General features: G+C 35.0%; 1 protein-coding gene across 5 annotated transcripts in view; it reads left to right on the forward strand.

Moving 5' to 3' along the window:
* NAALADL2 (N-acetylated alpha-linked acidic dipeptidase like 2) overlaps window positions 1-21,727 on the forward strand; it is a 1,368,615-nt gene that overhangs the window by 95,431 nt on the left and 1,251,457 nt on the right. For 3 of the 5 annotated variants that reach the window (XM_063807338.1, XM_063807336.1, XM_063807337.1), the window contains exons 2-3: window positions 1,510-1,572; window positions 15,446-15,514. The exons of 1 other annotated variant lie outside the window; for it this stretch is intronic. The gene's annotated coding sequence lies outside the window, so the exon portion shown is untranslated. The remainder of the gene's footprint in view (window positions 1-1,509; window positions 1,573-15,445; window positions 15,515-21,727) is intronic. One more of the 5 variants, XM_063807339.1, reaches the window with a different exon arrangement.

Here is a 21,727-nt window from a genome sequence, read left to right on the forward strand (position 1 = left end):
TGTTTATGAGCTCTACTGAACATTACCTGAAAATTAACCATTGACTAGCAGGGCAAAATTTCCAACACAAGATCTTAGACCACAGTTAATTTGCCAGACTGAAATGGTGCTCAATGCCATATTCATGGTACTTATTACAACAATGTATGATAGTAGGGTACTTAAAGTACCCAGATGACTTTTATAGTCAACCTGAGTTTTAGTTTTATGTAAATATAGGAATACAGTATTAGTCCCATTTTTGTGAGAAAAACTGATTTGCAAAGTGGCTCTTAGTGGAAGAGACAGAACCAAAGCTAATAGTATTATCCTAACAGACAGGGTTCCCTCATTCTACTGTTGTTAGTAATTTTGTTATTGTATTTGAGAAATATCATTTGTTTTGGCTAAAGCAAAGCTTTATAATCGCTACTATTTATTGACAATTTGCTATGAACCGGGAGCCGTACTAGGTGATTTATTCCTGCCCCAACTTTTATTTTATCCTCATGACACTCTTATAAAGTAAATATTACTTTACAGATAAGGAAATTGGAACCCAGAGAGTTCATTATTCCTCCAGTGTCTCTTATTAGTTCATTTCTCTGGGATCTGTATATGCCCATAATGCTGTGGGTTACATTGCCATATATAATTTGTTGAGTTTATCCGTTCAACAAATACCTATTGGTTGACTTATAGCTGATAGGTGCTGGGCTAGGCTCTGGATTGGATTGCATTTTCCCTCTACATTATAATTTACTTTTTTTTTCTTTCTTTAAGAAGTAGGTTTACAGCAGTTGATTTGCAGTTGCACCAAACACTTAACATCTGATCAAAGAAGGATTGAATGAAAAAATGAATTCAATATTTAGATTGTGATAGTTTGTAGTTGCTCATATTACAAAGACTAATGAAATTTTACCTTGCCAACAATTTGCTTTTCCTTAGGAACATCAAATATAAAAATAAAAACATTTTTAAAATGCAGCTTAAAGTATACTCCCAGATACTTTCAAGCAAATACTGAGTTTCTGGTATGTATGTCTTGAGTTGTTCTGACACTCCATATTACTGTTTTAAATAAAAACAGCATTCTTAATGAGAACAGATAATTGGTCTGAACAGCTGACATTTATTTAGATACTTGATTTAGAATGTTTTCTACTGATTGAAAGATAAGGGGAAAATAAACTGGGCCATGGCTATTCAGGACTGGCTAGTTTAGTTTTTCATAGAGATAACATTTTCCAAATTACTGAGATACGATATTGAAAATGAAGGGCAACCTTCTTGTTGGGTGAAAGTGTTAGAATAGCCCTAATGCAGAATCTCATTAAAGCAACTGTCAAGATTCCTCTATTTTGCCATCACCTCCCCTATTCTGTAAGAAGCAACTGTCGTTTTGAGTGAGTGTACTGCCAAAGAGGCATTTACAAATAAATGAAAAATGTCACAATTGATTTCACTCCTTTTAGAATACTGTGTGTCAGCTTTGTCACAAACTGTCTTTGCTACTCTCTGTTTTAGATCTCCCAGCTGGACGTTCAAAATAGCTTTTGATGTCTTAGGGCGTCTTTTATTCAACCCTAGGTAAGCCCTCTATTGGTGACCTTTTATAAATATTTGTAAAGCTGTTTGAAGTGTTAGAGAAAATGAAAACCCTTTCTCTCTGTAACTGCTGTTTTTGTAAAATAGCATCCAGATGTCAATTGTTTACATACATATTTTGTCACCTGGGGGAATTGTTTCCATTACAAAACATTGTAAAATTTTATAATAATATTTCACATTCTCTTCCCCAATACAATGGTTTGTTATTATGCTTAATTTAATAATAATGCAAATAACAATATTACTTGTAAATAAGACATGGCAAAGTTCTTCCTGTATTTTGAAAGAACTGAACAAGTGTCTAAATTTATCTTGAATAAATAAGTCATATGATTTATATGTAATATCAATGATACACATTCATTGTTGCCATCACTATAAACCAGTCCACCAACACTACTGCCATCATACTAATGTTATTGAAGACTTACACTGAGCCATATGCTTTGCTAAGCAATTCTATGTATTGTAGAAATGTATCACAAGGATGTTTGAATCCTAAATTAATATGGATTTGGAAAAAAGACAACTAATTAGAAATTGCTAGCAATTGTTTTTTATTATGGATATTAAATTAAAGGGAAGCAAATCTTCATATAATTATACTGTAAGAGATTTTAATCAGTATAATTAATTATAGATCATGCTATCATTTGTGATTATTTAGCTTGCTACCATTGACTTGAAAGATCATGGAATGGACCAATTAACAATATTCTATTTCTCTTTGAAATAGCGTTTTAAGCAGTTCATTCATTCAACAAATATTTATTGAGCACTATTAAGTGCCAGGTAGTTTACATTGAAGACGTGATTGCGAAGAATATGTACCTACTCTTGAGGAGTTTAAAGTCTAGTGAGAGTCAGGAAAACATACAAGTACAACATAGTGTGATAAGTGGAACAATAGCGACAGCATGGAATACAGTACGAGAAATGATGTGGGCACCTAAGCCAGGCTAGGTATGGCTACTCAGGGAGTGATATGGCAGTAGAATGTGGAAGAATAATTAAATTTTGAAGAAAGGGACAGATTGTGAATGTCCTCATAAGCCATATTTAAGAATTCAGATATAATCATGTACAGTGGCAGTTAAACTGGAAAGATTCATATAATATTGTACAAAGTCAGGCTGGTGATATTCTCACAGAGCCATCTAACCATGTTTAATAACTAGGAAAGCAGCCTATTCTTCCTCTTTCACAGCTATATAAATGCAATATATTTCCTAGAATATAAGAGCTTTGTGAGCAAGAACCTGGTCTAATTTCCTTGATTCCCCAGGATCTATTGCAGTACTTTACACATAGAGGCTCTTAGTATTTATAGTGTGGAATGATACAATTAAATGTAGACATCTAGAAAATTGATAGGTTGCCCCAGCAGAGGCTCCCTCAAAGGTTGACTATTTATAACTATATACTCTTTTTATCACTGATCAGTTGTCACAAATGGCAAAATTCCTTTCCACATCTCCTGTTTACTTTTAGATTCACAATGAGAGTCTTGTAAACCAAAAATAAAATTCTAAGTCCCCAGCCAATTGAATGGGCCCCTCCTGTTGGCCCACGGCATTCCTAAGTTAACCGTAAAAATTAGTTCCAGCCAGGATGGGAAGTGGAGGTTGGACCTGCCTCATTATATTATCCAGGTTTTGGAATTTAGGCACAGCTGGCCAGCCTTTAACATTCAAGCAGAGAACTCGAGACTGACAATGCAGACTCTTTGTAGCAATAAGATACCAACATGACAGCTGGTCCTAAAAGAAATTGAAGTATTTTACCCAAAATAAATTTACTTGACATATTTTGAAATGACTCTGCAAAGCTGTCCCTAATGGGACAGAAGGGGAAAGGAAAAAAGACCTTCCCTTTCTAGGTGTCTTTCCTGAACAAGGAGAGAATTAACTAAGATTCTGGCATTTTTTTAAGTTGGATAAGAAACATTTACAATCTATTCTCTCTGAAGCCTGCTACCTGGAGGCTTCATCTGCATAATAAAAACCTTGGTCTCTATAACCCCTTATCTTAATCCAGACCTTCCCTTCTATTGATTCCAGGTCTTTGGATAAACTCTTTCAACCAATTACCAATCAGGAAATCTTTGAATCCATCTTTGACATGGAAGGGCCCATTTTGAGTTGTCCTGCCTTTATGGACTGCACCAATGTACATCTTAGATATATTGATTGATGCCTTATGTCTCCCTAAAATGTGTGAAACCAAGCTGGAGCCTGACTACGTTGGGCTCATGACCTTTTGAGGTTGTGTCACAGCCATGGCCTTAACCTTGGCAAAACAAACTTCTAAATTTATTGAGATCTGTCTTAGATACCTTTTTGTTTGCAGTCTTCATCAAAGAAAATCAACATAAAATGCAATTTTTCAAATAAACAATCTAATAATATGTGTCAGTAAAATCTATGTAAGCAAACTAAAGAATTGAATAAAACTAAGACTAAGTAAAGAAAATAATTTTCAGCAAAAGCAATAACCAGTATGTCCAATATTTATTTAACTCTAGAAAATATATACTCAAATACATTACAAAAGCTTTCTTCTACACACACAGAGATGAAATGATAACTATCATTAAATTAATCATATATTATAAGATAATGTACCAAGGAGACAAATTTGATTTGTTTTATAATAAATTGTTTAATGAGGAGCCTTTAAAAATTATGGTACTATAATTCACAAATCACAAAATTATTTATTTTAATAGTATATATCATTTTATAGTGTGGACACTTTTGGTTTAGTTTAACCCAATGTGGATTCTGTCTTTCTTGCCTTTGTTAAGTTCTTCATTCTAGAGACTTACTTATGACCTGCCTTTCTGGCGTTATTTCTTTAAAATGGGCTATCTTATGGTCACCTTACTGACAGATTTGTCCTTGAAAGCAGTAGAACATTTCTGCGAATTTATTTTTGTTGTGGCCACATCAAATTCTGAAAGGACTGTCAATACTCATCCAAGGCATAGAATAGTATATCAGCTCTCATTTTTTTAAATTGGTCTAAGGATCACAAACTAATAGTTTTAATAAATCCAATAATTTTGGTAAGTCACTTAAAGCATTGTTTTCCAAAATGAAAATTTCTTTAAAAATTAAAAACCTGGCTATATAGAATATTCAAGCAATAAAGAAAACATGAACAAAGATGCCAAGAAACATAGAGCATCTGTCAACCTCAGAGTTACTGATGATTGCCCTGTTGTCCACAGGGTAATTGTAACATTTTGCCAAGAGAGAATTAGGAAGTTCTGGAAAAAAAAAAAAAAAAAAAAAGCTGCCTGATGTTTTGAAACAATGGGCATTTATCTATCTTGCTATCAGTTAAGATACAGGGTAAGAATGGTCAAATATTAAAAAGACTAATGGAGGAGTACAAAAGTGGCAGATACAAGTAATAGAACTGGGAAGTGTTGAACCAAAAGTTCACAAAATAGAATTTATTCTAGTAAGAGGGGGAAAAAAAGCAGATGAGGCCAGGTCTGCCAGTAGGTTGTGTAAACATCTGTGAGCTAGGCGTCAGTCAAGGGCTGGCTTCTGGCTAGCTTCTGGCTGGGCCAGGTGGTGGTAACAGTATGCAGCAGAGACTCCCTTGCTTTGGGGTCATTTCCTGTGCTTATTCTCTCTGATGGTTTCCTTCTTTTGCTTCCACCTCCTCATTCTGACAGCACCTGTTCTATAATATTACTTTGGCAGGCAGCCTTGATGTACATTTTAACAAATTCTCTGTGCCAAGTTTTCTCTTTAAGTTACTAAAGGTAATTGTTAAAAAACTTTCAAAGCAAGTGGGATAAAACAAAACTGTTCTATGAAGGCTATAACAGTCAACTATACTACTAGCCAGAAGACTTCTTATGAATTTTACACACTACATTAGAAGCTGGCTTGTTGACAAGAAAAACTTTAATAGTTTTTTATTGTCTCTACAATGGGGCATAAATTTACCTCACTTCATGCTAACATGCCCTATTTGACTTCTGTTTTCCTTTAATAAAGCTATGCAGATTTCCAGGGACTGAGACAAAAGCAGTTGATTTGCATTAGGACAAAGCATTTTCCCAGGGATACAGTGTGACTCTTGACAACCTGTTGCCTTGGAGACTAAGAACTTTACATGTGAGTTTTCCTAATGATAGGTATTTTTAAATTTATCTATATAAGATTCAGTAGGATTTTCTTATCTTAATAGCTGCTGCCCAACTATGTACCTTTTGCCATATGGAGGTAGAAGGGGAGAATTAAAATGCTCCTCAAAACAGGGATGGCACAGTTCCTGTTTGGAACATATTAGATCTACTGGAAGTAAGGTTTTGCATCCAGTAGAAACAGAGCTTTTCTCACATTATTTCCTCTTACCATGTTGCTCTTCTTTAACTCCAAACTCTTAAACTGAATATTTATCCCTGAAATATTAAAATTCAGGTAACATTAATTTCAAAGAAACCTTTTCTGAAGCCCCTTTCTCTCAATACCTATTATGCCACACTTCACATTCAATTTAATTTTAATTGGGAATGAAGTGAGATCTGAGTTATCAAGAGAATTTTCTCACAAATTCTGTTAACAGAATTTTTTTGATTGCCATATATCTGAATGATGTTTTTAAAAATTTTTACATTCCAATTTATGTTCTTCTAAATTAGGAAGTTGGAATGTGTGACAACATAGCTTGATATGTGCTAAAAGCACAGGTGTCAGAAAGATGAAACGTGATGGTTAAATAACATGAAGGTTAATAGTCAAGGAATTTGATAGCTTTATAAGTAACCCATATTTAATAAATTGAAAGTGGGTTAATCAATCATTCAACATATTCTAAGTGTGTAGTATGTGCGTGAAAATACACTGGATGCTATGAAACATTTTTTTAAAAGCAGTTAATCAAAAAGCATTAACTTGGCTCCATTTATGATTTTTATCATTGTGAAATGTAGAATTCAGTATGTTTCTTCCTACACAACTCTTTCCAACTACAGGAAAACAAAATAGGCAGTAAAAAATAAAATAGGCAATGATTAGGTACATACTTAAGTATTTAATATTTGCTAATTGTGAGATAAAGACACTGCTGATGATGCAGGGCAGATGAGCACCAAAATTGGGGCTTAGTCTGGGAGGATTCTTGGCTTCACTCAGGAAACAATTCAAGAGTGAGTCAGTGGTGGAAGAAAGCATGTCCATTGAAGCAGCAGCGTACAGCAGAGTGACTACTTCTTGCAGAGCAGGGCTAACCCATAGGCAGTGTGCCCAAAGTATAGGCTGTGTATAGGCTGTTGGCCAACAATATTTATACCCATTTTTAATTCTGTGCAAATTAAGGGATGGGTTATTCAGAATTCTCTAGAAAAGAAACAGCAACTTTCAGGTGTTGCCATGGCATTTGTAAACTGTCATGGTGCTGGTGGGAGTGTCTTATGCTGATACACCTCAGGGAAACTAGAAATTGCTTTCAGAGCAATTTGCCACTTCTGGCTGTTTTCTTCATTTTATCCTGTCAGGACCAAGAAAGAAGTCCTACTAATCTACCTCATTCACCCCTCAGAGAATATACACTCCTCCTTAAGTTTAAGGGAGTTGCAAAGGGCAGAGATCTCTCTTCTGTTACTGTTTCCTGCTGATCTTATGGGCATGGGCTCTGCTTAGTGTTGGAAGAGTAAACATCTCTGGATGCCTGATCTGAGGGGCCTAAAGGCAAGATGTCTTTATTTCCTGGGTCAGAAGATGGGATGAGTTGGAAGTCTGGTGCCAGCATCTTCTTTATATGGAAACTTTACCATCTGGAAGACACAAACTATAGTGAGAGGTTAAACAAGCAAGGGACAAAAATTAACAGTAACAAGTTAGGTATCAAAGGTCCCAGGAAAGGTAAAAGCCAGATAAGACTTCAGAGGGTGCTTTTGATAGTCAACCAGAAAGTTGGGGTCAATTCCCTGGTTATAGCTATGTAACCAGGTAGCTTGTCAACATACAGATGTTGACATTTCATTTGTAAACTGTCATGGCACTGATGGGAATGTCTTATGCTGATGAACAGCAAGGGCAACTACATATTGCCTTCAGCACCATTTGCTGGCTCTGGCCAGTTTCTTCATTTCATCCTGTTGGGACTGGGAAAGATGTCCTGCTGGTCTCCTGCCTCATTATGAGAATAATTAGAGAAGGGCTAAATATGCGTGCTGTGGAATTTTCAGAGAGGGCATTTTAGAGGTGATATGACTTGAGCTGGACTATGACAGATGGGGAGAATTTGGGTGGCTGAGCAGTAAATAGAAAACTTTGTGGGATTACCCATCAGCATGAACCATAGGGGTGGTACTTTAGCAGGTAACGTCAGGGAGATTGATAGTGCAAGAAGGAGACATTAGTGACTTGAGCAGAGGATTTGTCCTGGAAAGTTATTAGATGTGAGAAGCAGGTACAGCTTTAAACCTAGGCGATGGACTGTTGCAAGTTCTTGAGCTGGAAGTGCCATTATAATAATATCATCTTCTGAGGAATTAACTTGAGCTGGGATTAGAGGCAAGATGATTGGCTAGGGGAGAGTCGTGGGCATTATGCACTAGATGAAGTCGGCTGAATGGGAGTGGTAATGGGGGAGTGAATGAAGAAATACAGTCTAAGTAATTAAGCTATATTTCACTGATACTTATTTCTTATTTACAAATATAGTACAACAATTAACTCATTCCAGAGACAGTAATTAGCAATCAGGTTAAATTACTTTGATTACCTCTTTTACATTTAATTAACAGCATTTTAAGAAAACTGCTTTCTAAGATGTTTTATAGTCTATGTCGTTTCTTTTTTGCTTTTCCTTTATTCTTTCCCTCTCCCTCTCCCTACTTCAGCCCATTTACTCTATCCCACTCTTTCCTACCTTCCCTTCTAAAAGGACAAAATTTTAGAGTGTATTTTACTAAAGTAAAATGAATCAAAATAATCATGATTTTATGGAAGTATTATGTAAGCATAATTTAAAAGTCACATAGGCTGGCCAGGTGCTGTGGCTCACACCTGTAATCCCAGCACTTTGGGAGGCCTAGGTGGGTGGATCACTTGAGGCCAGGCGTTTGAGACCAGCCTGGCCAACATGACGAAACCCTGTCTCTACTAAAAATATAAAAATGTGCCGAGCATGGTGGCGTGCACCTGTAATCCCAGCTACCTGGGTGGCTGAGACATGAGAATCACTAGAGCCCAGGGGGCAGAGGTTGCAGTGAGCTGAGATCATGCCAAAGCACTCCAGCCTGGGTGACAAGAGTGAGACTCTGTCTCAAAAAAAAAAAGAAAAAAAAAAGAAAGGCTTAAAATAAAACAAAACAGAAAACCCCAGCAACCCTCCAATACTTCTCTCATTCTTCCCACCCCAATCCAGTCCTTCTTCTAAGAGGCAACCATTTCCAACTGTTCCAGTTTTTTCTTTTGATAGCTCTATGCTTATAAAGTTATTTCTTGATTTTTAAATGGTTTATATTACCCACTGACTTCTTGTTTTATTGGTTGAGAATTTGTTTTTCTAGCTCTGACATCCAGCAATCTCAAATATTTTTCCTTCATTTCAATTAGAAGGTTAAATCACATGTGTTTGTTAAATTAGTGGTTTTTACATTTATAACTATGTGAATATTTATAATAACTATGTGAATATTGTTTGAACCAAAATATATGATTTTTTTTCTTTCTCATACATTAAAAAAGTCCTAGAATTCTTTCCTTTTTTGTTTAGGTTTTAGTAAATCTTTCACTATTTGCTCCCAAATGTTCCATCACAGATGTACTAAATGGCTATCAATAATCTTTTCATTTTCTTTGTTTTCTTTTTTTTTGTTTTCTTTTTTTTTTGAGACAGAGTCTCACTCCATTGCCAGGCTGGAGTGCAGTGGTGCGATCTTGGCTCACTCACTGCAACCTCCGTCTCCAGGGTTCCAGCGATTCTCCTGCCTCAGCCTCCCGAGTAGCTGGGATTACAGGCACACGTCACCACACCCAGCTAATTTTTATATTTTTAGTAGAGATGGAGTTTCACCGTGTTGGCCAGGATAGTCTCGATCTCCTGACCTTCTTATCTGCCTGCCTCAGCCTCCAAAAGTGCTGGGATTACAGACATGAGCCACCACACCTAGCCTTAATTTTTATTTATTTATTTATTTATTTGAGACAGAGTCTAGCTCCGTTGCCCAGGCTGAAGTGCAGTGGTATGAACATGGCCCACTGCAGCCTTGATCTCCTAGGCTCAAGTGATCTTCTCACCTCAGCCTCCCATGTTTCCAGGACCACAGGGATGCATCACCATGCCTGACTAATTTTTTAAAAACTTTTTGGAGAGACCAGGTCTTGCCATGTTGTCCAGTCTGGTCTTGAAATCCTGGGCTCAAATGATCCTCGTGTCTTGGCCACCTAAATGTTGGGATTACAGGCACGAGCCACTGTGCCTTGCCTCAATAACCTTTTTAAATGGTCGAATTCATAAAATAACCCTTTAGCTACACTAAACTTTTTTGTTTTTGTTTTGGGCCTGATAATATTCATGTTGTATCCCTTTATTCTCTTGCATCAATTTTAACTGTCATTTCTAGGCCAGGTAACTGTCATCCTGGAACTTTTCTTTTACACTTTTATGTATTAGGATTCTGTGTTACCTGCATCCAGTACCTTCCTAGGAAAGGGTGCCTGGGAAAGTTTTTTGACTTCTTACATGCCTGAAATGTCTTTATTCTACTCTCCTGTGTGATTGATCATTTGATTTAACATAGGCAGCTGCTTCTCAGAACTTCAAAGCCTTTGTTATCTTGTGGTATTTCTTTTGACAAATCGGAGTCCATGCTGATGGTTGGTGCTTCTTTACTCAGAAAATTTTGTGATCACTTTGTTGGATATTTATATGCCTTTTCAAACTGGTCTTTCAGCTTGGTATTTTTTTTTGTTTTATTTTTATTGTTACTATTGTGATATTCTTTCCTATGATTTCTGTCTTCATTTCTGAAACTTCTATTGGAAAAATGCTGGCCATCCTGTATTGATTCTCTGATATTCTCTCTATGTCTTGTGATTTCCCATTTCCTTTTGTTTCTGATGAGTTCCTTAGTTTTATTTTTTATTATTTTTTCATAATTTTTAGGAAATCTTTATTCTGTGATTATTCCTATTGTATGGTATTCTGTTTTTGTTTTATTAATTATATAAATTATATATTTTATATATTTATATTTTGTTGAAATCTTACTCTCTGCATTGTCTCTGTTTCTTCCTGTTTTCCTTTTTTTCTGCTTGTTTGTTTTGGTCTTTTTCATGTTGAGGCATTTCTCATGTATTTAATAATTGTTAAATACTAATTTTAAGAATGAAACACTAAGAGTTGATAACTATATGCTACCTCTTAGGTAGGATTTGTTTTTTGGTGGGTTTCACTATGAAATGATGAGGTGAGGCCTTTCCATTTTTAGTTATCTGGTGATATTTTCTCAAGGGGTAGAAGGAATTGATTGAAGGTAGATCTGGGACAGGAAGAGTATGAAATTCCCACAAGTCAGTATGTAAACTTTACCTAATTCCCTTGTTTTAACTTTGCACTTGGTATTCCCAAGTTTGAGATATTCTGTTTCAGCCATTCTAGGACATGTACCTCTGCTCTTTTGTTTGGAGGAGATGAGAAGAGGGACCAGTCTTCTGGTTCTACAGTCAGAGAAGAAGACCTTATTCAGGCATTCAAGGAGTCCTATTCTTAACTGCTGCAGTTTTCCCTTGATTTTCATAATACCTGGTAATGCCACTTGCTGAACCCCCCCAGGGGTTCTGTGATACAAACTGACATTTCTTATTGATGGCTTCCTCTGCAGACTCTTATATTGTACCATGTGCTCTGCTAATTCAGTTACACTTCTTTTACCCTTTTTCTGTCTTGTGACAGGTGTTTTTTGTTGTTTGTTTTTATTTTTGTTTTGTTTTGTAGACAGAGTTTTGCTCTGTTGTTCATGCTTGAGCGCAGTGGAGCGATCTTGGCTTACTACATCCTCGACCTCCTAGGCTCAAGCAATCCTCCCGCCTCAGCCTCTGGAGTAGCTGAGACTACAGGTGTGTGCCAACACACCTGGCAAATTTTTAAATTTTTTGTTGAGATGGGGTTTCACTATGTTGGCTAGGTTGGTTTACAGGTATGTAAATCTCTTGAATATTGTATCTTGTTTCCTGTTCTCTTTGCCTTCATGTGTAGTACTTTTTTTGAAATTTCCCAATTCTTATTTTAGTTGGATTTGGGGATGGAGAAGAGGTAAAGATGTATTTAGCTAGAAATTAACTCTTTATTTTCAAAGAGAAGAGTAAGGCATTATATTATTCATTAGATTGATTAGTTTTTGTTGGTTCACAAACTTAATTTTATAATGTGGGACTCAAAAGTGTATATTTTCTTTCTATAAGTTTTCTCTAGATCATGTTGGCCCAATTAGAATAGCAGTAACATAATCATGAAATGATAATAAGCATAAATGAGTACCAACTATGTGGCATTCACGGTCACATAAATTGTCTTGCATATACACTCTGATTAGCAGCAGTGACAAGTAGATTTTTAAGGGGAATGAAGAGGCAGTTTCTGGGTTGATTACCAGTAATTTACATTAAAATAATATAAGGTCTTGATTGCTTATACATTGTTAAGCTCTAGGATGTGGATTATAGTGTCCTGTGTGGGATTAGTAGGTTAATTTATGGCTACTTGTGGCAATAGCAAGAAGTTTCAAGAGATGAAGGTGGTGAGCAGGGCATGATTACGCTCTCATTTCAATGCCTCTTTGGGCCTAATAATGTGAATCCCAATAATAAGGAATAATAATAATAATGTGAATCCTAATAATAAGGATTCACATTCTACCCATAAAAGTCATTTTCCTTTCTCAGTATTCTGTTTTATTCCTTAGGTCCATATGACCAAATCCTACATTCTTCCTAAGATATCATTTTTCTATATATATTTTTATCTTTGTTTTATCCTCCTAGAGCAATAGTTCTGAGTCAAGTGACATTGGGACATAGTTTGGTGAGAATAGTTATAGCTCTTTAAACTTCAGATTAAAGAAAAGTTAACATAATTGTGAGCATATTTTGATGTGTTCTCTGAAGCCTTTCAACTTATGGCATTTCACAAAATGTTGAAATAGTAAATTACAAAAGAATTAAAATGCTTCACCAATTTGTACCTCACTGATGTCATCATGTTCTTGCAGCATAAAGCTAGAGGTGAAAAGGAACCACCTTTATAAATTGCTGAATGAAATGTAAATATGTGCAATCTTTTTGGAAAGCAATTTGGAGTATGTATCAACAGCTTTTAAAAAGTTCCTGCCTTCTGATCTAGACATCTAATTTTAGAGTTCTCTCCAAAGAAGGAAACCAGATGTTAAAACCACATTTAGTTCATTACGAACTGTGTAAACATAAAATTGGAAACAGCCTAAATTCATACAGTCGGAGAACTTTAAATAAATTTTGGTGAAACTGTATGATGGAGTATTATATAGCTCTTAAACATTATGTTTTTAAAGGGTACATAACACACCATATGGAATTTCTGATGTGTTAAGTGAAAAAACAGAATGCAGAATTGGACTCACAGTACAGTATAAAGTGGGTTCAAATTAATGTACATATGCACAGAAAAAAAACTAGAAAAAAATAAACCAAGCTGCAGATAGTTTTGTCTCTGCATTATTGAATTATAGACAATTTAAATGTTCTCACTAATGCTTATCTACAATTTCTAGATTTTCTAAAGTATGTATTACTTTAAAAATACAAAAAGCATATGGTCGTTAAAAACACTTAGACAGAAAAACAGAAAAAAAATCTCATCAGTTTGCTGGTGGCAATAAGTAAGGCTAAGTGTTGTTTGGTTCTTCCCTACCTTCATATCATCGTCTGTGAACGGTGCTAACAGGATAGAATTGCTCTGTTTACTGCACTGGATTGTTATTAACAATTTTCTAATTTAGGAAAAGGCACTGACTCCTGTCATTTTTATTGCCTCCTTTCTTCAGTTACCTGAGTCGACTCTCCCATCTTCTATACCTTACGACTATTGAACTGTCATATGATTTAAGTTGCTAATATATATTTTATTATTATTATTATTTGAGACAAGATCTCACTCTGTTGCCCAAGCTAGAGTGCAGTGGCACGATCACAGCTCACTGCAGCCCCAATCTCTCTGGGCTCAGGTGATCCTTCCACCTCAGCCTCCCGAGTAGCTGGATTTACAGTCATGCAGCACCATGCCCAGCTAATTTGTGTATTTTTTGTAGAGACAGGGTTTCAACATGTTGCCCAGTGGGGACTCCAATGCCTGGGCTCAAATGTTTCACCCGCTTTAGCCTGTCAAAGTGCTAGGATTACAGGTGTGAGCCACCACGTCTGGCTTGCTAATGCATGTTTTAAACTTATGTATTTTTATTTACAATGCAACTTTAAAGAAAATGGAACTGTTTTCTGACATGTTTTTAAAACATTTGTTAAAGGTTTCCTAGTACTACAGAGCAGATCTGACATATATTAAGAGCTGGAGTAGCTGAGATGGAGTTGTTATAAGATATGTGAAATCACTTAGAAAATAAAATCAAATGCAGATAGTTTAGCAGGATGACCAAGCCAGATGTAGACTCCTTGGCCTATGGCAAAGTTCTGTGCCAATGATTTTATCTGGAGTCTGGGAACTGATAGCTTGATATAAAATCACCTGGTGTCAATTAAATATGCAAATCTATCCTTTTTAATAAATAGAATGCATCTTTCTCATTTGTTTATTCAATAATTGTAACTTACTATGTCAGATACTAAATTAACATCCTTAGGGAGGTCACAATCTAGGAGGAACATGGGCAAACAGTTACTTATTTTATGGCGTACGCTAACTCTGAAAGTTCAGCAATGATGTTTTAAAATGTTACTTTTTATGAAGTAAGGGAAAAGCAATTTTAGGTAATCATTGGCTTTTAAAAACTGAAATGTCATTGACAACCGGGATTAGAATAGAAGTATCCCCAAACTGGAGACCTCCCCATCCAGGTCACATAGCCAATCTCTCAGGACCCCCTCTTACTGCAAAACCCAGCCTCTACTCAAACAGTTCCGGTGATGGGGAGCATTTATTCCATAACAGTGGTTTTTTTTTTTTTTCCAGTGTCTCTTTTAAAGAAAAAAATACTTTCTTTGGGTCTAAATTGTGAAAATACCCAAAACATTTGATAGAAATTGAACTCTGTCAACAGTGTTATTTATACTAAGATCAGGACAATTTATTGAGATCATATTGTTTTATTACTAAGTTTGGCCTTTGTTTTACAAATGTAGTGTTCATATTTATTTGAATTTTCAGATTGGTTAAATGTTAATGAAAAGCAATCCAATTGTTAATTTTTAGTAGTGCCTTTTCTGCGTATGCCTTAATTTTATTTTATATTAATAACTCAAGTTATGCACCAAAATGAAGATTTTTTCCAAAATAAAAATAAAAAAGGTTTCCTAGTGACAAATGTTATACATGAGAAAAGTTAGAGGTGTGTAACTGGGTTTTATGAATAAAAAATATGGGGAAAAATCATCCTGATTACCTGTAATTAATATTGGTATAATATCTAGACTTTTTTTAAGTAAAGTCATTTTTATGTAATTTAATTACTAATTACAGTGATTTTAACATAGTTAAAAGATTCTGCAACATAATTATTCTGCAACATAGTTAAAAGAGGTGATTAAATTAAAGCCACAGACTTGTTTTCTTTTGGCTAGAATATTTTACCTTTGTTAAATAAGCAATTTTTTTTTCCTTTTTTGTTTTTTAGGAGGCTGAGGGAAGAAAAGAATAATTTAAATGAAATTTAGTTTATATAAAGAAAACCATTAAAAACAAGGTAGGTTTTTATCTTAGATATTTTATCCAGGATAAAGGCAGAGATTCAACCAAGTCTTTAATTATAATTAGGTATAGGAAATGTTTAAAGTATGCTTACAATATGTCCAACTGAGTATTCTGTTTCAGAAAGGAAAGTTTATTGAGTTGTTTATCTTTTGGGGGCAGTTGTTTACTTATTTTCCTTTTAAAATAAATAATCTAATAATTTTATAGCATTTTAAATAATCATAAAATGTATGTGATAAAGTGACTGCTATATGTTCTCTATATTTTTATCTATTAACTATGGATTGCTTCTAAAAACATGCCTTGAATAGTAAAGGATTCCATAGTGTATGTGCATTTTATTTTATTTTATTTTATTATTATTATACTTTAAGTTTTAGGGTACATGTGCACAATGTGCAGGTTAGTTACATATGTATACATGTGCCATGCTGGTGTGCTGCACCCATTAACTCGTCATTTAGCATTAGGTATATCTTCTAATGCTATCCCTGTGCATTTTAAACATTATATGCTTTCTTTGTTTTTGATGAGATAGCAGTCTAAATTTTTTCACTCTGCTCTTGTGTTTAAATGCAAATAAGTTCATTCAGTTTTCTGTTGGTGCTTTATTTGATACTACCAAGTTTTTGTTTGCTAATGTAGCACATATAAGGCATCCCCTGTAAAAACATCCCCCAAGCTACTCTATGGTTAGTGTATGGCTAACATATTACCAGATATTGTGGACTTTGTACATATTCCTCACATAAGTTATTCAGATAATTGTTTATATTAGAAAAATGTTATTTATTTAAACCCATCACATCATTTTAAATAAAATGGTTCATGAGAAAAAGCTGGATATAGTTGTTAGAATGTTAGAATCAGGTGTAGCCTTACTAAAAGGCATGTTTCAGACTGACAAAAGTCATGTGCTTCTTGAGTGTAGTGGAGGCTAAGAAAGCACATGCTACTGCATCCAGATCAACTGTTAACTACCATATTGTTTTGTGATCAGAAAGCAATGTTTTAAGCAGTTTACTAATAACTAATATCCTAATAAGGTAGTTTGCCACTTAAGAGTTTTAATGTGTTTTATGAAATCAATTGCATATTGAGGTTAATGTGTAACACATACTAATATTTTCCATTTAATATAACAGGAAATAGAAAACTGGTTAGCTTTTTCATGCTGAGTTTTATTGATATTCAGTGGAAGATACCTGAAATCTATTTTGAAAGGCTGATGTGGTGGAAGGAACATTGGCTTTGGTATCCACGGTCCTTGGGTCAAATTCTGCCACTGCTACATTTATGTATACTTGGAGAAGTTTCTTAAGTGTTTGAGCTTCAGTTTTTTTCTATGTAGAATGAGAATAATATTCCTCTTTTACAGTTGTTTTGAAGATTCATAAAAATATACATACAACATTCTAGTGCCTTGTGGATACTAATCGTATTAGTGAAGGCTATTATGAATACCAATAATCTATAATAATTAACTATGTAAGACAATAATAATAGCAAATTTCCTATATTGTCTTCCAATCGTTGGAACACTTTCAAATATAACATATATAATTTTTCCGAAAGCTCAGAGAAGGATCTTATTATTGTTGGCATCTCCTATATACAATTCAGGAAGGTAATGCTCAGGGAGATTAATTGACATGACTAGTAAATGATGAAGTAGAAATGTGAACCTAATTGTCTAATATTAGAATTTCTGCTCTTTATACAAGAAATATCAGTTTTTCATTAATAGTTTTAAATTTCACATTCTTAATGACAAACATATCTATTTGGCCTAAAATTTTTAGTTAGATTGACAAATAAATTCCTAGAAACCAGGTATTAATTTAGTTTTTACTACAAATCAATAATAGGCTGGGTGTGGTGGCTTATGCCTTTAGTCTCAGCACTTTGGGAGGCTGAGGCAGGCCTATTGCCTGAGTGCAGGAGTTTGAGACCAGCCTGGGAAACATGGCGAAATCCTGTCTCTACAAAAAAATACCAAAATTAGCTGGATGTGGTGGCACAGGCCTGTAGTCCCAGCTACTCGGGAGGCTGAGGTGGGAGGATCATTTGAGCCCTGAAGGTTGAGGCTGCAGTGAGGTGAGATCGTGCCACTGAGCTCCAGCATGGGCGACAGAGTGAGACCCTGCCTCAAAAAAAAAAAAAAAATCAATAATGTATGGAGTTAGCACCGAATAATTCCTTGTAATTGCACAGTGATTTATAGTTTCCTGAGTGTTTTTTAACATGCTTTAATTAGTTGAGGCACCAGTGGGGGCAAGATAGGTGACTATAGACATATGTTACACATTATAAACTTTAAGTCCAAAGAGGTTGTGTTTTGCTAAAGATGATGAGATTAATAAATGGTGGACTTTTGTGTCTCCACTGTTGTTTTTGACTATGGGTTTTATATATCAGGTTTTACCTAAGTGAACTAAATTCTATTTCATTCAGCACTTACAGGAAAAGTTTTATGTTTAAAAGTAGATGTTGTTGGAAATGCAAAATTAGCAAGACAAATTCCTTGCTTTTATAGATTTTAAACTTGGGAGTAGGAGAGACAAAAATGTATTAAATGGCAAATGTTATAATAATTAGAAGCATAAGTGCAATGACATGTGTAAGAAAGCAAAACCAAACAAATCTGGATTTGTATATTTGGTCAATTAAACTCCTAAAAGGTGTTAATAGTTTATGCGGAAGAAAACTGGAAGTGACCATAGGTTTCTTATAATCTTAAGCTATGCAAAACTGCATTTTTGTTCTTAAAGGAATTATGGACTATAATGAGTTCTCAACAATGTGCTAAAATTTATTATAAGGAAAAATAATTAAGCAAGATAATGTTGCTTTATATTGATGCTTTATGTAAATGCATATGCGTTCATTAAATTTAGACAGTGAAAAACTTAGTTCCATGTCTTAATTCATTCCACTTATGTTTAGGTGGGAATTAGATTTAATGAGTTATAATCATCTTTAACATTTGATGTATATATCTTCATCTAGGACACTTAGCTCCATGGTACTTCAAGTAGCACATTAAGAAGAAAAATTCTTCCCTTGATTTCATCTGGGAATGAAAAAATTCTTGAAAAAGTTGAGTATATGTGGTTTGGAGTTAGAGTCGTTTTCCATTTCTTGTGATTAATTCAGGAAATGAACAGTCTGGGCTTTCCTTTGTACATTCATTTTAGTAATGGGTAATTTTTTTGTTTTACATTTAAAGGTGCTGCTTTCAGATGAGTGTTAGGTAATTCTATCTTGAAGCATAATATAAACTGTTAGCTAAATGTGGTCATTTTAATTTAGCTAATAATGTTCTCCATGTCATAGTTTCTAGGTAAAGTAGAAATTTCTGTTTTAAAGAAGTCAGAACTGACATTGTTGATGAAATTATACAATTGGATGTGACTACTAGCCTTTTGTCTTTGGATAATGCTCACATTATATTTTATAAATATCTTTTAAAATATTTATATTTTGTCTAGAAAACAAAAAAAAATGAAAAATTAACCATTCTTCCACCACCCATTATGTGTACTTAGCCTTTAATAAAAGCTTTACACATAAACAAAATAGTATCATATCTCTAATGGTTTTGTAACTTGATTTTTTAAAGGTAGTAATAGATCATGAATATTTTTCAATATTATTAAATATTCATTTATAACAGTTTAATGGTGAAATTTAATAAATATACTGTGAAATGAATTATACAATTTATCTAAGTGCTTATTGTTGAACATCGACACCCCTTTCTCTTTTTCTTCTCTTCCCTTCTCTTCACTGCCCTCCCCTTCCCTGCCTTTTCTTTACTCTTTCTCCTTCCTTTTCTCCCCTCCTTCCTTTCTTCTTTCCCACCTTTTAATGTTTCCTCCATTGTTAAAATGTGACAATTTTTTAAAAAAATCTATGAAGCATGTCATTTATTATTCATTTAAAATAATTTCATGGAAATAGTACTGATAAATTAAAAAATATGCACATTTGTGAGGGTGTTTTAAAGTATTGTTGTACTTTTCTCCATAAAAGATTGTACCAGTTCACACTTCTGTATTTATGGTATGCAATTCAAAAAATTTGTTGTAGTCATATATACCAATAATTTTTTTCCTTTATGTTATAGGGAATTGTCTTAGTAAATTTGGGGCAAAATATTTTAGACTGGGCAATTTATAAACAATCAAAATTTTTACTCACAGTTCTAGAGGCTGGGAAGGTCCAGATCAAGTAGCCAGAAGATTCTGTGTCTTGTGAAGTCCCATTTCTCATAGATGGTGTTCTTCTATGTTTCTTCACATAGTGGAAGGGGCGAACAATCTCCTTTGAGTTTCTTTTTACAAGGGTATAATCCTATTCATTAGGGCTCTGCCCTCATGACCTAGTCACCTACTAAAGGCCCAGCTCTTATTATTGTTGCACTGGAGATTAGCTTTCTACATATGAATTTTGGGAGGACGCAAATATTCAGACCATAGCAGGGAGAAAAAATAGTATCTTTTCCTTACTCATTGCAAGTTTCATGGCTGATACCCCTATAAGGAAACACACAACAAAAAGAGAAAAGCATAACAAATTTATTTAATATAAGTTTTATGAGACACTGAAATCTTCAGACAGACCCAAAGCCACAGGGAAATTATTATTATTTTTTTGAGAGAGTCTCACTCTTGTCGCCCAGCCTGGAGTGCAATGGCACGATCTTGGCCCACTGCAACCTCCGCCTCCTGGATTCAAGCGATTCTCCTGCCTCAGTCTCTCGAGTAGCTGGGATTACAGGCGCCCACCGCCACACCCCACTAATTTTTGTATTTTTAGTAGAGAAGGGGTTTCGGAATGTTGGCCAGGCTGATTTCCAACTCCTGACCTCTGGCGGTCCGCCGGCCTTGGCCTCCCAAAGTGCTGGGATTACAGACATGAGCCTCCTTGCCTGGCCAAAAATTCAGTTTTTTGAACAGTTGTGCAGAAGTATGATTGGAGTACAAAAGGGTGTGATCTGATGGTAATAAACTGGGGAGGAACTGAGCAAGACCTCTTTGTTCAGATTCTTCTTGGCCTTTCTATGAGCCATTCCATCCTTCTGGGTATAGGGGATGACTTCTCTAGAATGAGGATCTTATTACCTACTTTCAGGTCAGATAATTCTTTTATGGCCAGTTCTCAGAGGAAAAGTGTGAGAGGTCATAGTGTGACCTTCCTGTTTCCGCTATTTTCTCAATTTCTGAGGTGCTGTATTTGGGGGTTGTGTTTTCCACCACCCCATCGATGTTATTTGCTTTTGGTATATGCTTAGAGAGAAGCCTTATCCTCCGTGTGTGTGTGTGTGTGTGTGTGTGTGTGTGTGTATATATATATGTATATGCGCGCGCGCGCATGCGCACGTGAGTGTTTCTTCTAGTACTATCTATAATGGTTAGAATTCATACATACAGATATAGATGTTAGTATAAAACCATAACTTTTCTTTTAATATCACACGAATTTAAAGTGCTGGGTGATTACATTCAGTTTAGATGTCAGGAAAAGGAATCTTTGTGTGAACTGAGCGCTAACCTCAAACTGCTCATTATTCTATTCCCTGTCATGGGCCATGATGGGAAGTGGAATGATTTGCCACCTAAATGAGTTTACTATCTACTCTTGTTTTATCCTTATATGAGTAAAGATCCTGGATATCTAGGAGACTGATGCTGAATTTTTTCACATCTTTAGCAAGTATGTGTAGCAGTTCTGTTCTTTTGCCTTAGATTTTCGAAGTATTAATCTTTCCCATTTGAATATTTAATATCATCAGAAAAAGAGTTAACGTTTTTTTTCTTTTGCTTGCTTCCTTTCATTGTGAAAAACATTTTGACGTGTTTCTTAAGTAGAAAAGAATGCATTCTCTTGGTTTAAAAAAAAAAACAACGTTGGAAAATATTGATCTGGCTTTAAAATCTAGCAGTTGTCCTTCTTAATACACAACTTATAGAATTGCATATTATTTCCCTCAGGAAATAATTTACATTAAGGAGAGCAAGCTGTGAAGCTCAGTTTTTAAGAATATGTGTTCCTGCAATGCAAAGAGTCAGACATTGGATAATTTTAGTAGATTTTAAAATTCATTTTTTTTTTTCTAGAAACAGAGTCTTGCTTTGTCACCCAGGTTGGAGTGCAGTGGCACAATCATGGCTTACTGCAGCCTCAAACTCCTGGGCTCCAG

The sequence above is a fragment of the Pan troglodytes genome, chromosome 2, assembly GCF_028858775.2.
Source record: "Pan troglodytes isolate AG18354 chromosome 2, NHGRI_mPanTro3-v2.0_pri, whole genome shotgun sequence".
In the NCBI taxonomy this organism is placed as follows: domain Eukaryota; kingdom Metazoa; phylum Chordata; class Mammalia; order Primates; family Hominidae; genus Pan; species Pan troglodytes.